This window comes from Giraffa tippelskirchi, chromosome 6 (genome assembly GCF_054371585.1).
Source record: "Giraffa tippelskirchi isolate mGirTip1 chromosome 6, T2T-mGirTip1v1.2.pri, whole genome shotgun sequence".
NCBI lineage: Eukaryota > Metazoa > Chordata > Mammalia > Artiodactyla > Giraffidae > Giraffa > Giraffa tippelskirchi.
The window spans coordinates 136558162-136576880 of NC_137280.1; the positions used below are offsets into that span (position 1 = coordinate 136558162).

The 18719-nt window shown below is 38.4% G+C and overlaps 1 protein-coding gene across 1 annotated transcript in view; it reads left to right on the forward strand.

The window, feature by feature from the left end:
• The window catches only part of LOC145508724 (uncharacterized), an 885448-nt gene extending 869636 nt beyond the window's left edge, over positions 1-15812 (forward strand). The window contains exon 5 of the transcript XR_014055562.1: positions 15371-15812. The gene's annotated coding sequence lies outside the window, so the exon portion shown is untranslated. The remainder of the gene's footprint in view (positions 1-15370) is intronic.
• Positions 15813-18719: the final 2907 nt, after the last annotated feature.

Below are 18719 nucleotides of genomic sequence, written 5' to 3' on the forward strand. Positions count from 1 at the left end.
TGGAAGGAAAAATGAGATCAACAGAAGTTCCTTAGGATAAAACAAACTGCAACATTTGTATATGCTGACGGGAAAAGATGCAAAAGAGAAAGGAAAACACATGTCCCAGGAGGGAGTGGAGGAGATATGGGAGCTATGCCCTACAAGGCAAGAGGGGATGGGGTCTAGTCCACCAGTGGAGGTGCTGGTCGTTGAAGGAAGTACAGAGGGCTTCTCTCAGGGAAGATGATCCAGGCTCTGGGGCACATTTCCTGGGGTCAAACTCAGCCTCCACATGCCTTCACTGAATGCCAGTTTTGGCTAAGTTATTTAACCTCTGGGGGGCTTGAAAAATACTGAGCACAGGGCTCAATTACCTATTGTTGTGATAAGGTAAGATAAAGTTAAGCTTACTTAGTTTCACAACAACAATAGCACAATTTTCAGCAGATTTCCTGGATTGACTGTCTACAGCATGTTTTTCTAAAATGTAATACTCCTCTCTCTGCCGTATTTTCCAATGGCACACACAGATTTGTGTATTTTGCACATGCTTTGCCTTGTACATGACATGCACTGCTCAGGAAGGTAATTATCCCAGCAAACTAAGCTGTGTGAAAAGATAAACTGCTTAGTGTATTAAAATTGCATATTTTATATAACAAGCATCCTTGTTCGGCTTGTTTCTCACTACCAGCAACCTTTCTGGACCAGTGTTAATAACAGAAACAAGTAGCTTAGTGAATGAAGTCAGAAGCATTTCCACTGAAGTAGCCTTTCTAGCTTAGCTGCAAACCAAATAATGTTTCTGCCTCTAACTGGTCCAGGAAGTTTTGCAATTGAAATGGGAAAATCACTTGGCGGGACAGGGTGCTGATCAGATTATCTATATGATTGTCAGACAAAATAAGTCCATTTTCTCCTCAATGAGGCAAGAGATATTGCAGTTAGAAAGGAGAAAAAAATGGGTGTAATTAAGTCACAAAAAATCTAACGTCTGTCCCCAGAGATTTTGACTAAGACAGGCTGCATTCTTCACTTCCAAAATAAGCAGATTTTCAACTTTCTGAATGCTGAGATGGACAAGGAACTTGATAAACAGTTTCTCTCATTTTAAGGTTCTAAAATCTACACTTTTCATAGTCTTGTTCTTTCTCCTTCACGAAGCCCATGACTTGCCCCCACTCTAGTAGCCTCAGGAACACCTGAAGGATAGTCCTCATGATTTCACATCTTTACCCTTTCTGTTGACTTGTAATTGCTCTATCTCCTTGCCTTCTTGTTTATTTCACTTTAGCACCTACAGGGGCAGACACACAGTAGGTACTCAATAATTACCACCAAATGCTTAGAGCTTGTGTTGACTTAACACAACCAGTCATTTTATTAAATCCAATACCTATAAAAGCCTAAAACTCCACTATCAGTTCACTTGTGAATCCCCTCCTGTCTAGACTGGAGATGTCCATGACTCTAATCTCCCCATGTGCACAGAGCATCCACACCCCTGTACTCTGAGCTTGGCATATCACTGGTACCAAGCAAGTTATGATTTACCAAATGATTTCTTGAAATGTTCTGGAGGGAGGAGAGTATACAGATGAGAAGGAGGAATCTGGAAGTGTCTTATCAGGTGAGAGCACATATTTAGTGGTGTTTACATGCCAAACATGTTATCGGCATTCTCTACTAAACCTTTATTTTTGCATAGGACTTCCTCACCCTTTCACATTAGCTCTAAATCATAGATTTAACACCTAGGCATATTCAACACTGAGCTCCATAAAACAAATGTTGACAAACTAACTCATACGGCACGGAGAAGAGGCTCCAGGATGGAAAGTTGACTGGAAATGGTGCTCCCTGGGCTGCCAGGAAAGCTGCAGTTATGAGGTAGAAAAGAGAATAGATTGTGGTGGTCTGTTCTAGAAGGAAGAGTTAAGTGGTAGAATGTACAAGAATATAAATCTACAGACATTGAAGGTTGCTTTATGATATAGTGAATTCTTCCAAGGAATTGTTCAAACAAAGTCTAGGTAACAATAACAGAGAAAAAAAAAACTTGGAAATGTGGGAGTAATCATTTAAGATTTTAAGATTCCTTTCAACTTGAAAGGCCAATTGTTGAAGAAATATACGTACATATCTATTCATGACAGCCTTCTGTTTTTATTGTTATTATTCGGGTGCTAAGTCATGTACCACTCTTTGTGACCCTGTGAACTGCAACAAGCCAGGCTTCCCTGTCCTTCACCATTTCCCAGACTTGTTTTTATGCCCCTTTTAAAGATGTGGAAGATAAGTATCAGAGCTGAGACTCAAACCCAAGCATCTGACTCAACAGCCTGCATTGTTAGCCACTCCACTTACTCCCTTGGCCTATGAAAGAAAATGAGTAACAAGAGCCTGTTATACAGAGTTAAGTCAAAAAGAGAAAAACAAACAAATATTGGTATTAATGCATATAGATGGAATCTAGAAAAATGGTAAAGTGATGTGCCTGTTTGCAGGGCAGGGGTAAAGATGCAGACATAGAGAGGAGACTTGTGGACACAGTAGAGGAAGGAGATTGTAGCACTGAAATATATTCACTACCGAGTGTAAAATAGCTAGCTAGTGGGAAGCTGCCATATAACAGGGAGCTCAGCCTGGTGCTCTGTAACAACCTAGATGGGTGAGATGGAGGGGTGAGTAGCTGGGAGACTCAAGAAGGAGGGGATGTATGTATACTCAGGGCGATTCATGTTGTATGGCAGAAACCAACACAACATTGTAAAGCAATTATCCTCCAATTAAAGATACATTTAACAAATAAACCAGCAGTGAAACTCTTCCTTTTAAGTTATGATACTCCAAAGACTTCTCTGAGCGTAGATATTTTAGCTGAGAACTGGAGAGTAGAAGACAGTTGTGCACTAGGGGTAAAACCCTTCTAAGACAGGGAACATTGCTTAACACTGAATGAGTGAGTGGTAGTCTGCTTCCAAAGAGCCAGAAGGAGACAACTGTCAAGGGTACAAGGTGAGGAAGAAGGAAAGGGATTCACAATAAGGTCAGAGTTTGAGGCTGTGTTCAGGACACACAGGCTGCACTTAAGGGCTTTGGATTATAACCTAGTACAGTGGAAAGGTCTATGACAGGGGAAGGATGGATACCATAACCTGTTTTATAGATGAAGGAGAAATCCCAGTAAAGTGAATACATTTCCTAGGGCTCTTAACAGGCTGATATGAGAGTCAAAGAAAGACTGAGAATATAACCATCCTTGATGTGGTGGGGTGGGGGGATGTTGGCTATTGTGGCATAACCAAGCAAAGGCTTCCCAGGTGGCTCAGTGGAGAAGAATCTGATGGCCAATGCAGGAGATGTGGGTTCAATCCCTGGGTCAGGAAGATCCCATAGACAGAGGAGCCTGGCCATGGGGTCACGAAGAGTCGGACACAACTGAGCACATGCACAACTAAGCAAAAGCTGAGTAGTACTCTACAAGTAACAGAAGAACTGTGAGGAAGGATAGAAAAGTTTGATGTAGGCTAAAAAGGAACTGCATTTTCAAAGACTCTGAGGTGGTAAAAGGTATGATATATTGTGGATTGCAAATGGCTAAAGTTTTCTAGTCAAAGGAGAGATTGGCACAAGAGAAAAGTGAAGAATTAGGCTGGGTCCAGATTCTACAGAGCCTTGAAGGTATTTTAAGTATCTTAGTCTCAAAGGCTTTAGGAAGCCAAAATTCAATGAGATAAATATATATTTACATTACAAATAAAACCAACTTTTTTTACCCTAAAATATTAAAAGCTGCAGTCATAACTCTTTACTCCTAAGTTGTCCAGCATAATTAAAATATCTTCTCCTAAGTAAGCACAATATTGTTACCACATTTAAGCAAATTACAAATATTTAAGTGTTTGAAAAAAATGTAATATTTGGGGGGATTAAATAAAAGGCTCAGTGGCCCTCATAGAAAAGTAAGCCTGTAATATAACAAAGATTTTTTTTAAGCACTATTCATTTGATAAGAAACCCTTTCATTTAACTCAAGCACAGAGTTCTGACTCTAAGTGTTCACAGAAATCATGTAATTTTAAAACCCTCATTCTTGGTGAGAAGATACGTTTTATATATTTATATGTCACAAGCTATTGATTTACCATTTACAGAGATGGGACTAGGAGTGATATTAATATTTCTAGCTTAGCTCAGCTCCATCGTTTCTGCGCCACTGGCACAGCTTGGGGCGTCTCCCTTTTTCCAAGGGCAACAAGGGAACAACATAGGCCAAGTTCTACCAAGAATCACTACCTCTCCAGCTAATCCATTTTTAATGTATCAGTCTGAAGTATGGCCCTCCATCAACATGTTTCATCTCTGTCCACATTCTGGAGGGCTTCAGATGGCAGGGTTTATTCCTAGGCATCCATCTTACCTCTGTAACAAGTGGCTAAACCCAGACATAATTTAGAATCGTGGACCTATTCACAAGGCACTGTTTAAAGCCAGTATTTTATCCATGGGCCCCATGGGAATATTGCTTAAGACAGTTTTATACAGCTGCAGGATCACAGCAATTTATTTTCAGATTCCTGCACCAATGCCCTCTCTTTCACTTCCCTAAATGCCACAGCAAGATATCCTTCCTTGAGTGCCAAGAAAGGCCCATGATACAGGAAAGAGAAGATGACAACAATCAACCATTGCTAGATTACCTACAAATTTCAGTAGCTGTCAGTTTAGCATAAAAATGGATCAGTAAATGCATACGCATTTCAAAATATGCATTAGCGTAGAGCTTTCCTGTCTTCTAGTAGCTCAGAGAATATATTCAAAACAATTTAATCATGAATTTTAGACCCTCTATTATGTCTCCTTATGTGCTTTCTCTATTCATCCATTTCTTCTGAATAGTTCTCACTCCTCATGGGCCAACAGCTTTCACCTGTGCTGGAAGGTTAATTGGCCATCTCCTGCACTGAATGAGCATCGAATTCAGTATCCCACTCTTTGGTTTTGTTCAATAATTGATGATGTGGCAGGGGACCAAGTTCAGGACCAGTGGAGAAAAAACACAGATACAAGACTAGACCCTGAATATTAGCAGAATCCTAATAAAGTTGGATAGGAGAAGGAGCCCTAGGTTCTGGTTACAAAGTACAATTTCTAATTCCTTCATACATCCCATGGACTGTAGCCTACCAGGTTCCTCTGTCCATGGGGATTCTCCAGGCAAGAATACTAGAGTGGGTTGCCATGCCCTCCTCCAGGGGATCTTCCTTACCCAGGAGTGGAACCCAGGTCTCCTGCATTGCAGGCAGATTCTTTACTACCCAGTCACATGCCGAGTAGCACAAACATTGCAGGCTGTTTCAACAGCACTGATGTGCTTGGGTTAAAGCCAAAGCCTACACAGGAGGAGTAGCACATGTGCAATGTACATATGTGTATGTATATATGCCCACGTGCAGATCTCAAGACAACAGATCAAGAAAGGCAGCCAAGCACTTTCCAAACTTCTTCCCCTATCTCAATAACAGAGGAGATGATTTGAAACTGAGGCAGGATCAAGGTGGTGGAATAGGGGATCCAGAGCTTACCAACACACCTCCTCTCCACCATGAACACATCAAAACTACAACTACTTGCAGGGCATCTTTCTCTGAGAACAACCTGATGACTAGCAGAAGAGCTCTTCTACAACCAAGATTATATGGTTCTTTACAGAGTATGGCAGGAGGAGAGAAGTGATCTTGGAAAAGATCCCCTGGTGGGAGACCTAGAAGAGGAGGGGGTTATCGTAGACTCTCACATCCTCCCTAAAAGGCAAGAGGTTCAAGCCCCATGTTGGGCATCCCAGCCCTGGGAAGGAGACTCCTTGGGGCTTACCAAAGGGATGTAGGCAACCAAGATTCCTAAGAGTGCACACATACACTTGTTGCTCCCAGTCCTAGAACAAGGCAGCAGATTGAAAACTGCCCACCTGTTCTGGTGGTCCTGCCAGAACCCCCCAGCCCACCCTACAGTCTGCACCAGGCTCAGTCCTGCTTCGACGCCTCCTGCTCTGGCACTGTTCCTGACCAAGGTAGAGACACGGCAGTGCCACCACAGCCACTGACAAGTGAAAGTGTTAGCGGCTCCATCGAGTCCAACTCTTTGCAATCCCGTGGACTGTAACCTGCCGTGGGATTCTCCAGGCAAGAATACTGAAGTGGGTGGCTGTGCCCTCTTCCAGGGGATCTTTCTGACCCAAGGATCCAACCCAGGTCACAGCACATACTGAGGAGAAACATAGCTTACTTGGAACTGTTGTTCTCATACCTTAGGACCCAATCCCACCCCTAATCAAGGCAGAGACATCACTACATAGGGGAGCAGCAGAGATGGCTTATCTCCAGCCCCATCCTCAGTCAAGTCTGAGACCCCCCACCACCACCCTATGGAGAAGCCAGACTCCCTCAGGGCTCCTGTTCCAGCCCCTCAGGCCCTGACCTCACTCCCCAACGGGCAGTGGCCACCATCAAACACCCCTGGTTCACACCAGGCTCCTGTGTTAGCCCCTCTGATCTCAGCCATACACCATCCCCACCAAGTGGCATCATCAGCACACCTCCAGCAATGAAATACAGCCCATGCTCACTTCAGGTGCAGCTTTCTCACCAAAACCCACTAGGCTCACGAGATTGCATAGGGACACTCCCATACAAGGACACATCTTCAGGATCAGGATAGGTAACTGTTTTACCTTATATCATACAGACAGAGAAAGCCCAACAACCTGAGAAGCAGAGGAATATCTTCCAGAGGAAAACCAAGATAAAATGAGAGAGAAAACCTAATGAATTAGAAATAAATAATTTACTTAATTGGTGATGGACAGGGAGGCCTGGAGTTGCAAAGAGTCGGACACGATTGAGCAACTGAACTTACCTAATAAAGAGGTCAATAGGCATAAAAATATACAGTGAACTCAGGAAGTGAATACAACCACACAATGAGAACTTAAAGAAATCGGAAACTTAACTTGAAACAATAAGCAATCAGAGCAGAAGAATAAAAGAATTAAAATGAAAAGCATACTAGGACTTCACAGCAGATTATGTGACACAGAAGAATGCATGAACAGCCCAAAAACAAAATAGCAGAAATCACCCAAATAGAAGAGAGAGAAAAAAGATAATTTAAGGGACTCTAGGGACAACATCAGTCATACTAACATCTATATTATATGGTTCACAGAAGAAGAAAAGAAAGGGGCAGAAAATGTATTTGATGAAATTACAGCTGAAAACTTCCCTAGCATGAAGGAGGAAACAGATATCCAGGTTCAGGAAGCATAGAGAGTCTCAAACAAGGTTAACCTAAGGAGACCCACACCAAGACATAGCATAATTGAAAGGGCAAAAGTTAGAGACTTTTAAAGGTGGCAAGAAAAAGCAAAGAGCCACATACAAGGGAACCAACATAAGACTATTGGCTGATTTTTCAGCAGAAATTTTGCAGGCCAGAAAGGAGTGGCATGATATATTTAAAGTGATGAAAGGAAAAAATCTGCAACCAAGATACTCTGCTCAGCATGGTTTTCAATCAGAATTGAAAGATGAAGAGTTTCCCAGACAAGCAAAAAGTAAGAGTTCATCGCCACTTTTAGGCCTTACAGGAAATGGAAAAGATCTTCTTGAAGCAAAAAGGAAAAGGCTATAACAAGCTGTAAGAAAAATATATGAAGGACAATGATCTCACTGGTAAAGGTAAATATATAGTAAAGGCAGTTAAGCTATTATAAAGGTTAAAACACAAAAAATTGTAAAATCAAATATAACTATAGTAAACACTTAAGGGATAGCTGTAAAGATGTAAAATATAATGCTAAAACCTAAAACATGGTAAAGATGTAGTACTTTTAGAATGTGTTTGAACTTATTTAAAGCAAGCAGATAGTAACAGGTTGAGATTTATTTATATATATATATATAAACCTTTTTGTCACTACCATTCAAAAACCTACAATAGATGCACACACACACACACACCAAACACTGAGATAGGAACCCAAATACAAATCTAAAGAAAATCATCAATCTATATAGGGAAGAGGCTAAAAGAAGAACAGAGAAGAACCACAAAAAACAGTGAGAAATAAGTAACAAAATGGCGAAATCACATAACTATGAATAATCACTTTAAATGTCAGTGGAATAAATACTCCAATCAAAAAGTATAGGGTGCATGAATGGATAAAAAGTAACACCCAGCTGTATGTTGTCTGTAAAGTCTCACTTCACAGCTAAAGACACACAGGCTGAAAGTGAAGAGATGTAAAAAGATATTCCATGTAAATGGAAATAAAAAGAAACCTGAGGTAGCAATATTTATGTCAGACAAAATAGACTTTAACACAAAGCCTACAACAAAAGACAAAGAAGATCATTATATGATGATAAAGGAGTCAGTCCAAGAAGAAGGTATTACTTTTGTGAACCTATGCCCCTGATATAAGAGCCTAAATATATAAAGCAAATGTGAACTTACATACTAGGAGAAATTGACAGTAACACATTAGTAGTACAGGACTTTTACATCAATGGATAGATCATCCAGACAGAAAATCAATAAGGAAACAGTGGCCTTCAAAAACATATGAGACAAGATAGACTTAATAGATATCACCAACTCGATGGACATGGGTTTGGGCAGACTCCGGGAGTTGATGACAGGCAGGGAGGCCTGGCGTGCTGCGATTCATGCAGTCGCAAAGAGTCGGACACGACTGAGCGACTGAACTGAACTGAACTGATACAATACACCCCAAATCAGCAGAACATACATTATTTTCAAGTGCACATAGAATTTTCTCCAGGATAGAGCACATGCTGGGCCAGAAATCAAGTCTTAATAAATTTAAGAAGATTGAAATTATATTAAACATCTTTGTTGACCATAATGATATGAAACTAGAAATCAATTACAGGAAGAAAAATAGGGGAAGAACCCAAAACACGTGGAGACTTAAACAACATGCCACTAAAAAAACAATGGGTCACTGAAGAAATCAAAGAGGAAATCAGATACCCTGAGACAAATGAAAATAGACACAAAATTTCCCCAAACCTATAGAGCTCAGCAAATGTAGTTCTAAGATATAAGTTTATAGTGATAAAGGGTTACCTCAAGAAACAAGACAAATCTCAAATTAATAACCTAACTTTCTATTTAAAGGAATTAGAAAAAAAGGAGACCAAACAAAGCCCAAAGTCAGCAGAAGGAAGGAAATAATAAAGATCAGAGAGGAAATAAAACATAAGATGCCTTTTTCCCCCTCCCAAAAGAAAAAAAAATGTAAAAGGTCAATAGACGTAACAGCTGGTCTTGGAAAAGATAAACAAAATTGATAGACCTTTAGCTAGACTCATTAAGAGAAAAAGAGAGAAGTCTCAAAGAAAAATAGAAATTAAACAGTTAAAGTTATATCCAATATAACAAATATATTAACAATCAAAGCAGAGAACTATGAGCAGTTACACACCAACATGTTGGAGAGCCTAGAAGAAACAAATAAATCCTAGAAACATACAGTTTTCTAAGACTGAATCACAAAGAAAGAGAAAATGTCAACAGACTAATTAGTAGTATTTCAATTGAATCAGTAATAAAAAAAATCACAACAAACGAAAGTGCAGGATCAGATGGCTTCACAATCGAATTCTAGCAAACATTTAAAGAGTCAATACCTATCCTTCATGAACCATTTCAAGAAATTGAAGACGAGGAAATAAGTCCAAACTCATTCTACTCATTATTACCCTAGTATCAAACCCAGACCAACACACTACAAACAAAGAAAATAATAGGTCAATATCCTTGCAAAAGTTTTGCCAAGAGAACACACTGGTTATAGCAAACACCTTCATCCAACAACACAAGAGATGACTCTATACATGGACATCGTCAGATGGTCAATACCGAAATCACATTGATTATATTCTTTGTAGCCAAAGATGAAGCCCTATACAGTCAGCAAACAAGACTGAGAGCTGACTGTGGCTCCGATTATGAATTATTTATTGCAAAATTCAGACTTAGACTGAAGAAAGTAGGAACAGCCACTAGGCCATTCAGGTATGGCCTAAACCAAATCCCTTACGATTATACAGTGGACGTGACAAATAGATTCAAGAGATTAGATATGATAGACAGAGTGCTGAACAACTATTGACAGAGGTTCTCAACATTGTACAGGAGGTGGTGACCAAAACAATTTCCAAGAAAAAGAAATGCAAAAAGGTAAAATGGTTGTCTGATGAGGCCTTACAAATAGTTGAGAAAAGAAGACAAGCAAAAGGCAAAGAAGAAAAGGAAAGATATACCCATCTGAATGCAGAGTTCCAAAGAACAGCAAGGAGAGATAAGAAAACCTTTTAAGAGAACAATGCAAAAAAATAGAGGAAAACAATAGAATGGGAAAGACTAGAGATCTCTTCAAGAAAATTAGAGATACCAAGGCAATATTTCATGCAAAGATGGGCACAATAAAGGACAGAAATGGTATGGACCTAACAGAAGCAGAAGATATTAAGAAGAGGTGGCAAGGTACACAGAACTGTACAAAAATCATCTTCATGATCAGATAACCATGATAGTGTGATCACTCACCAAGAGCCAGACGTCCTGGAGTGTGAAGTCAAGTAGGCCTTACTTAGGAAGCATCACTATGAACAAAGCTAGTGGAGGGAATGGAATTCCAGTTGAGCTATTTCAAATCCTCAAAGATGATGCTGTGAAAGTGCTGCACTCAATATGCCAGCAAATTTGGAAAACTCAGCAGTGGCCACAGGATTGGAAAAGGTCAGTTTTCATTGCAATCCCAAAGAAAGGCAATGCCAAAGAATGTTCAAACTGCCACACCATTGCACTCATTTCATACGCTAGCAAGGTCATGCTCAAAATCCTTCAAGCTAGGTTTCACTAGTATGTGAACCAAGAACTTTCATATGTACAAGCTGGATTTAGAAGAGGCAGAGGAACCAGTGATCAAGTTGCCAACATCTGTGGGATCACAGAACAAGCAAGAGAATTCCAGAAAAACATCTCTGACTACGCTAAAGCCTTTGACTGTGTGGATAACAACAGATTGTGGAAAATTCTTAGAGAAGGGCATACCAGACCACCTTACCTACCTCCTGAGAAATCTTGTATGCAGGTCAAGAAGCAACAGTTAGAACCAGACATGGAACAACAGACTGGTTCCAAATGGAGAAAGGAATACGTCAAGGCTGTATATTGTTACCCTGCTTGTTTGACTGCATCATGTGAAATGCCAGGCTGGATGAAGCACAAGCTGAAATCAAGATTGCCGAGAGAAATATCAATAATCTCAGATATGCAAATGACAGTACCCTAATGGCAGAAATTGAAGAGGAACTAGAGTCTCTTGATGAAGGTGAAACAGAAGAGTGGAAGAGCTGGCTTAAATCTCAACATTCAAAAAATGAAGATCATGGCATCTGGTCCCATTACTTCATGAGAAACAGATGGGGAAACAATGGAAACAGTGACAGACTTTATTTTCTTGGGCTCCAAAATCACTGAAGATGGTGACTGCAGCCATGAAATTAAAAGATGCTTGCTCCTTGGAAGAAAAGCTATGACCAGCCTAGACAGCATATTAAAAACCAAGACATTACTTTTCTGACAAAGGTCTGTATAGTCAAAGCTATGATTTTTCCCATTAGTCATGTATGGATGTGAGAGTTGGACCATAAAAAAGGCTGAGCACCAAAGAATTGATGCCTTCGAATGGTGATGCTGGAGAAGACCCTTGAGAGTCCCCTGGACTGCAGGGAGATCAAACCAGTCAATCCTAAAAGAAATCAATCCTGAATATTCATTGGAAGGACTGATGCTGAAGCTGAAGCTCCAGTACTTTGGCCACCTGATGCAAAGATGCAACTCATTGGAAAAGACCCTGATGCCTAAAAAGATTGAAGGCAGGAGGAGAAGGAGACGACAGAGGATGAGATGGTTGCATGGCATCACTGATTCAATGGACATGAGTTTAGCAAATTCTGGGAGTTGGCGAAGGACAGGGAAGCCTGGCATACTGCAGTCCATGGAGTCGCAAAAGCTGGAGATGACTGAGGGGAATGAACAACAATAATCCTGGATGAACACAGACACAAAAATCCTCAGCAAAGTATTAGAAGAGAGAATTCCACAATGCATAAATAGGATCCTATACCATGATCAAGTGGGATTTATTGCAGGTCCACAAGGATGTCTTAACGCATGCAAAATCAATCAATGCGATACACTACATTAACAAAAGGAAGGATAAAAAACACATAATTTCCTCAATGTATGAGGAAAAGCATTTGACAAAATTCAACATCAATCCATGCTAAAAATTCTCACCAAAGTGCATATAGAGGGAACATATCTCAACATATTAAATCCTTTTAAAACAAACCCACAGCCAACATCATACTCAATGGTGAAAGGCTGGAAAGCCTTTCCTCTGAATTCATCAATAAGACAAAGATGACCATTACCATCACTTCTATTTAACATAATATTATAAGTCCTAGTCACAGCAACTAGGCAAGTAAAAGAAATAAAAGGCATACAAATTGGAAGGGAAGAAGTAAAATTGTCACTCTTTGCAGATGACATGATGTATAATATATTTAGAAAACCCTAAATTCGCCACCAAAAAAGCTTTAGAATAAATAAACTCAGCTAAGTTTCAGGATACAATATATAGAAATCTGTTACTTTTCTACAGAGTAATAATGAACTATCAGAAAGAAAACAATTTCATTTATAATCAAATGAAAAGGATTTGATTATGATCAAATAAAAAAGAGTATATGTAGGAATACTCAAAAACTGTAAGACACTGCTAAAATAAATTGAAGATGACACAAAGAAATGGAAAAATATTCTGTTTTCATGGATTGGAAGAATTAGTATTGTTAAAATATCCTGGGACGGGAGGGAGAGAAGCGATACACACACACACACACACACACACACACACACACACTTACAACTGATTCACATTGTTTTACTGTGGAAACCAACACAAAATTGTAAAGCAATTTTCCACTGATTAAAATATAAATAAAGCTAAAAAACTATCTTTACTATCTATAGATTTAATGCAGTCCCTATCAAAACACTCATGACATTTTTCACAGAATTTGAACAAATCATACCAACATTTGTGTTGGACCACAAAAGACCCTGAATAGTCAAAGCAATCTTCAGAACAAAGATCAAAGCTAGAGGTATTACACTCCCTAACTTCTGACTATACTACAAAACTACAGTAATTATAACAGTATGAAATGGCACAAAGAGAAACACACAGATCAATGGAACAGAATAGAACCCAGAAAGAATCCCACATTTGGCCAATTACTCTACCACAAAGGGAGCATGAATATACAATAGGGAAAAGACAGTGTCTTCAATAAGTGCTGTTGGGAAATATGGTCAGCTACATGTAAGAGAGTGAAACTAGAACCTTTTCTCACTCCACATACAAAAATAAACTCAAAGTGGATTAAAGACCTAAACATAAGACTGGAAATTATAAAACTCTTAGAATAAAATACATGCAGGACACTCACTGACATTGATCTTAACATGGCTGGGTGATCTGACCTTAGGCGAGTTCTTTAACCTCTCCGAGTTTCAACTTTCTTATCTTTAAATAGAGAAAATAATAGCACCACATGATTATAATGAGGGTTAAATGAAATACTGCCAATAAAATTGTTAAAAGAGGACCAGGCACATATGGTAATTTTTTTTTTTTTTTTACATTATCACTCTTTATAATTACTATGAAGCAATAACTTTTGAATTTAGATAAACAAATTCAGGGGCAATGCCTATAGCATTATCCTATTTTTATAAAATTGTATGTGTACACATGCATATGTTTTTCTATGTTTTGACTGTAGATAAAGGTATAACATGATAAATACCAAATTATTAACACTGGTTAGGTGTCTCAGATGGTAAAGAAGTTGCCTGCAATGTGGGAGACCAGGGTTGTATTCCTGGGTTGGGAAGATCCCCTAGAGGAGAGGGCATGTCAACCCACTCCAGTATTCTTGCCTGGAGAATGCTAATGGACAGAGGAGCCTGGCGGGCTACAGTCCATGGGGTCACAAAGAGTAGGACATGACTGAGTGATTAGCAACACATCCAAGAAGAACTGCTTGGGGTTAGGGGAGAATGGTGGATAATATCCCCTTTTCTTAATACATCAACATCTTGTTTGATTATTTACAATGAGCATGTACTTTTTGCCAATTAAAAAAAGGCTCCAAATTCAATATCTACTTATTTTATATATTTTTTTGCATTTTTAGAGTTATCAAATTCTGAAAATTAGAAGTGTTAATTGCCTACTCAAAAAGCTTTACCTACAGAACGACATCTGAAACATTAGTACATTACAAAAACCCTTTTCTAAGCCAGCAATTCAGTTTGCTCTTTTAAATCTCTCCTATTACCACTGATTACTTTCAAATCATCACTCATACTGTTTTCCCCCTCTTAATGCAGGACATTGAGTATTCCATCATTCCATCATTCATGCCACAGAATGTGCCATTTCCTCTGCCCTTAAATGCCCTTCTCTAATTCTTGGTCTTGTGATTGTGTGATCCCCTCACTTTTTTTTTACACACTATGAGAAAATGTGATTTTCTGCCAGTAGGTTTCATCCTGCTGCTTCTATTCCCAGTTACCTTACCTCTTCTAAACCATGACCATACGTGACACTAATTGGTTTGAGAGCTGTTTTAAGTTAGATTCCAGGCCCTTCTAAGATTCTAGTGCTACTCACTTTGATTTCTCATTGAGCCTTGTTTCTCTCTGGAGTCTTGCAGATTAAGTCTGTTACGACTCTTACCGATGATCAAGTCAGATTAATTACCTGGATAAGTCTAAGCTAGTCCATGGCATCAAGGAAACTGTAATCTAATTATTTTTCTAAATGTGAATATTCTTTTGCTTATAAAATATCACCAAACCAGTTAACCTGTCAATGACAAGTATGGTTGTTGTACAAAAATTCTTTTCTGGGCAATCATTGGGGAACGAGAGAAGGTAGAGGAGTATGAGTCGGGTGTGCTGTGATAGAAAATACACCATTACCATCTTATTGTCACTGTCTCTTTTTAAAGAGCAATTTTCATTTTTTTTAATAAATAGATAATTTAAAAAAACCTGTAGCCAAATATTAATTAAGTTCAATTTATTTTTTATTATAATTAGTCCTGTGTGAGTCCTGTTTAAGAATACTTTGCTACCTGCTCACCTCAAGGTCATGAAGAGTCTCCTATATATTATTTTCTCAAAACTTGATTGCTTTTTATTTTTCCAGACCCAAGGCCACAGGCCTGCTGACCCTCTTAATGGGCAGAGGAACCACCTGGAGGAACCTGGCTTGGAGACAACTGAAGCTCAATGTCCTTTGTAGCTGAGAATGAAAAATTTGCTGCCCTGTCAACAAAGGATGCTGCAGCTGTCTAGCCATCAGCCAGTACTGTGGCCTGGTTGGTGGGCCCTGAGGGACTCCGGTATGGAGACCAATGGGCTGACTATTGCCAAGCCTTTAGCCACTGCAGACACTCCCAGTGGTGTACCCTGAGGGGATTCAGAATGGAAAAGAACAAGATACTGGCATTGGGTAGCTAAGGTGCATAGCAAAGTAATGATTTCATTGACCCCAGATTCTTGCTTCTTCCACTACACAGAAAAAAGCTAAATTCATTCATGTGAGATGCTTGGTTTTCTCGAATAGTAAACTTTTGATGTTCTGACTACCTGCTTTTGTTGCAAAATTTTTGTATATCCTTCAGAACAGTACCTCAGAACTATCTGAGAGGCTGTCTCCTGGGCTTGAGCCCTCAAAAAGTCTGTTGAATAAAACAATTCTCAAATAAACAAATAAATTATAAAGAAAAAAAACTGTAAAAACACAAATATGTGGAGGCTAAACAATATGCTAGCAAACAACCAATGGATCACTGAAGAAATTGAAAAGGAAATAAAAAACAATACCTAGAGACAAATGAAAACAAAAGCACAATGATCCATGGGACTCAGCAGAAGCAGTTCCAACAGGGGAGTTTATAGTGATACAGTGTTATCTCAGGGAAAAGAAAAATCTCAAACAGCTTAATCTTACACCAAAACAAGTCGAGAAAAGCAAACAAAACCCAAAGTTAGTAGAAGGAAAGAAATCATAAAGATAAGAGCAGCAATAAATGAAATATAGAGATGAAGAAAACACTGGAAAAGACCAATGAAACTAAAAGCTCGTTCTTGGAAAAAATAAACCAAATTGATAAACTTTAAATCAGACCCATCAAGAAAAAGAGGGAGAGGGCTCAAATCAATAAAATTAGAAATGAAAAAGAAGTTACAACAGACACCACAGAAATACAAAAGATCATAAGAGACTACTACAAGTAACTCTATGTCCCCAAATATAGACAGTCTAGAAGAAATAGACAAATTCTTAGAAATGTATAAACTTCTAAGACTGGACCCACAAGAAATAGAAAATGTGAACAAACCAATTACAAGTACTGAAATTGAAATGGTGATTTAAAAACTCCCAGCAAACAAAAATCCAAGACCAGATGGTTTCACAGGCAAATTGTATTAAATATTTAGAGAAGAATTAACACCTATCCTTCTGAAAATTTTCCCAAAAATTTCAAAAGAAGGAACACTCCCCAAAGTTATTCTGTGAGGCCTCTGCCATCCTGATTCCAAAACTAGACAAAGACAGCACAAAAAGAGAAAATTACAAGCCAATATCACTGATGAATATAGATGCAAAAATTCTCAACAAAATGCTAGCAATCCAAATCCAACAATATTTTAAAATGATCATACACCATGATCAAGTAGGATTTACCCAAGGGATGCAAGGATTTTTTAAATATCTGCAAATCAATCAGTGTGATGTACCCCATTAATAAATTAAAGAATAAAAACCATATGATATCTCAATAGATGCAGAAAAAGTTTTTGACAAAAATCAGCATCCGTTTATGATAAAAACTCTCCAGAAAGTTGGCATAGAGGTAAGCTACCTCAACATAATAAGGGCCATATATGACAAAGCTACTGCTAACATAATATTCAAGAGTGGAAGGCTGAAAGCATTTCCTCTAAGATCGACAACAAGACAAGGATGTCCACTCTCTCCACTTTTATTCAACATAGTTTTTGGAAGGCCTACCCATGGCAATTAGAAAAGAAAAATAAGTAAAAGGAATCCAGATTGGAAAAGAAGTAAAATTGTTCCTGTTTGCAAATGACATGATATTATACATAGAACATCCTAAAGATACTGTGAGAAAACACTAGAGCTCATCAATGAGTTTGGTAAAGTTGCAGGATACAAAACTAACACACAGAAAATGAACATTTCTATACATTAACAGTGAAAGATCAGAAAGAGAAATGAAAGAGGCAATTTCATTTACCATTACATCAAAAAGAATAAAACACCTAGGAATAAACCTAAAGAGCCAAAAGACCTGTATTCCAAAAACTATAAAATATTGATGAAAGAAATGAAGATGGAAGAAATAGATGGAAAGATATACCATGTTCTTGGATCAGAAGAATCAATATTATCCAAATGAATATACTACCCAAGGCAATCTACAGATTCATTGGAATCCGTATCAGATTACCAATTGCATTTTTCTTTCACAGAACAAATTTTTCACTAGAACAATTTTTTTTGGTGGAGAAACAAAAGACTACAATGGAGAAAAGATAGTCTTTAATAAGTGGTCCTGGGAAAATCTGACATCTACATGTAAAAAAATGAAATTAGAATATTATTTAACACCATACACAGAAGTGAACTCAAAATGGATTAGAGACCTGAATATAAACCTGGATACTATAAAACTCTGTGGAAAACAGGCTCAACTCTCTTCATCATAAATCACAGCAATATCTTTTTTGATCTGTCTTTTTGAGTACTGGAAACAAACAAAAATATACAAATGAGACCCAATTAAACTCAAAAGCCTTTTTGCAAAGCGAAGAAACCCAGAAACAAAGCAAAAATACAACCCCAGAATGGGAGAAAATATTTGCAAATGATGTGACTGACAACAGATTAATCTCCAAAATTTACAAACTGAATTTGTAAATTAGGTTGAATATCAAACAAACAAACAAACCAAATCAAAAAACGGGGAGAAGAGTTAAGTAGACATTTCTCCAAAGAAAACATACAGGTGACCAAGAGGCACAAGAAAAGATGCTCAACACTGCAATTATTAGAGAAATGCAAATCAAAACTACAATGAGATATCACCTTACACCAGTCAGAATGGCCATCATCAAAAAGTCTACAAACAGTAAATACTGGAGAGGGTGTGGAGAAAAGGATATCCCCCCTACTGTAAATTGGTGCAGCCACTATGGAAAACAGTATGGAGATTCCTTTAAAAACTAAAAATAGAACTATAATATGATCCAGCAATCCCACTCCTGGGCATATATTCAGAAAGAGAAACATAGTTCTAAAAAATACATGCATCCCAGTGTTCACTGCAGTGGTATTTATGATAGCCAACATATGGAAGCAAACGAAGTGTCCATCAACAGATAAATGGATCAAGAAGTCGTATATATATACAATGGAATATTACTCAGCCACAAACAAGAATGAAGTAATGCCATTTGCAGCTACA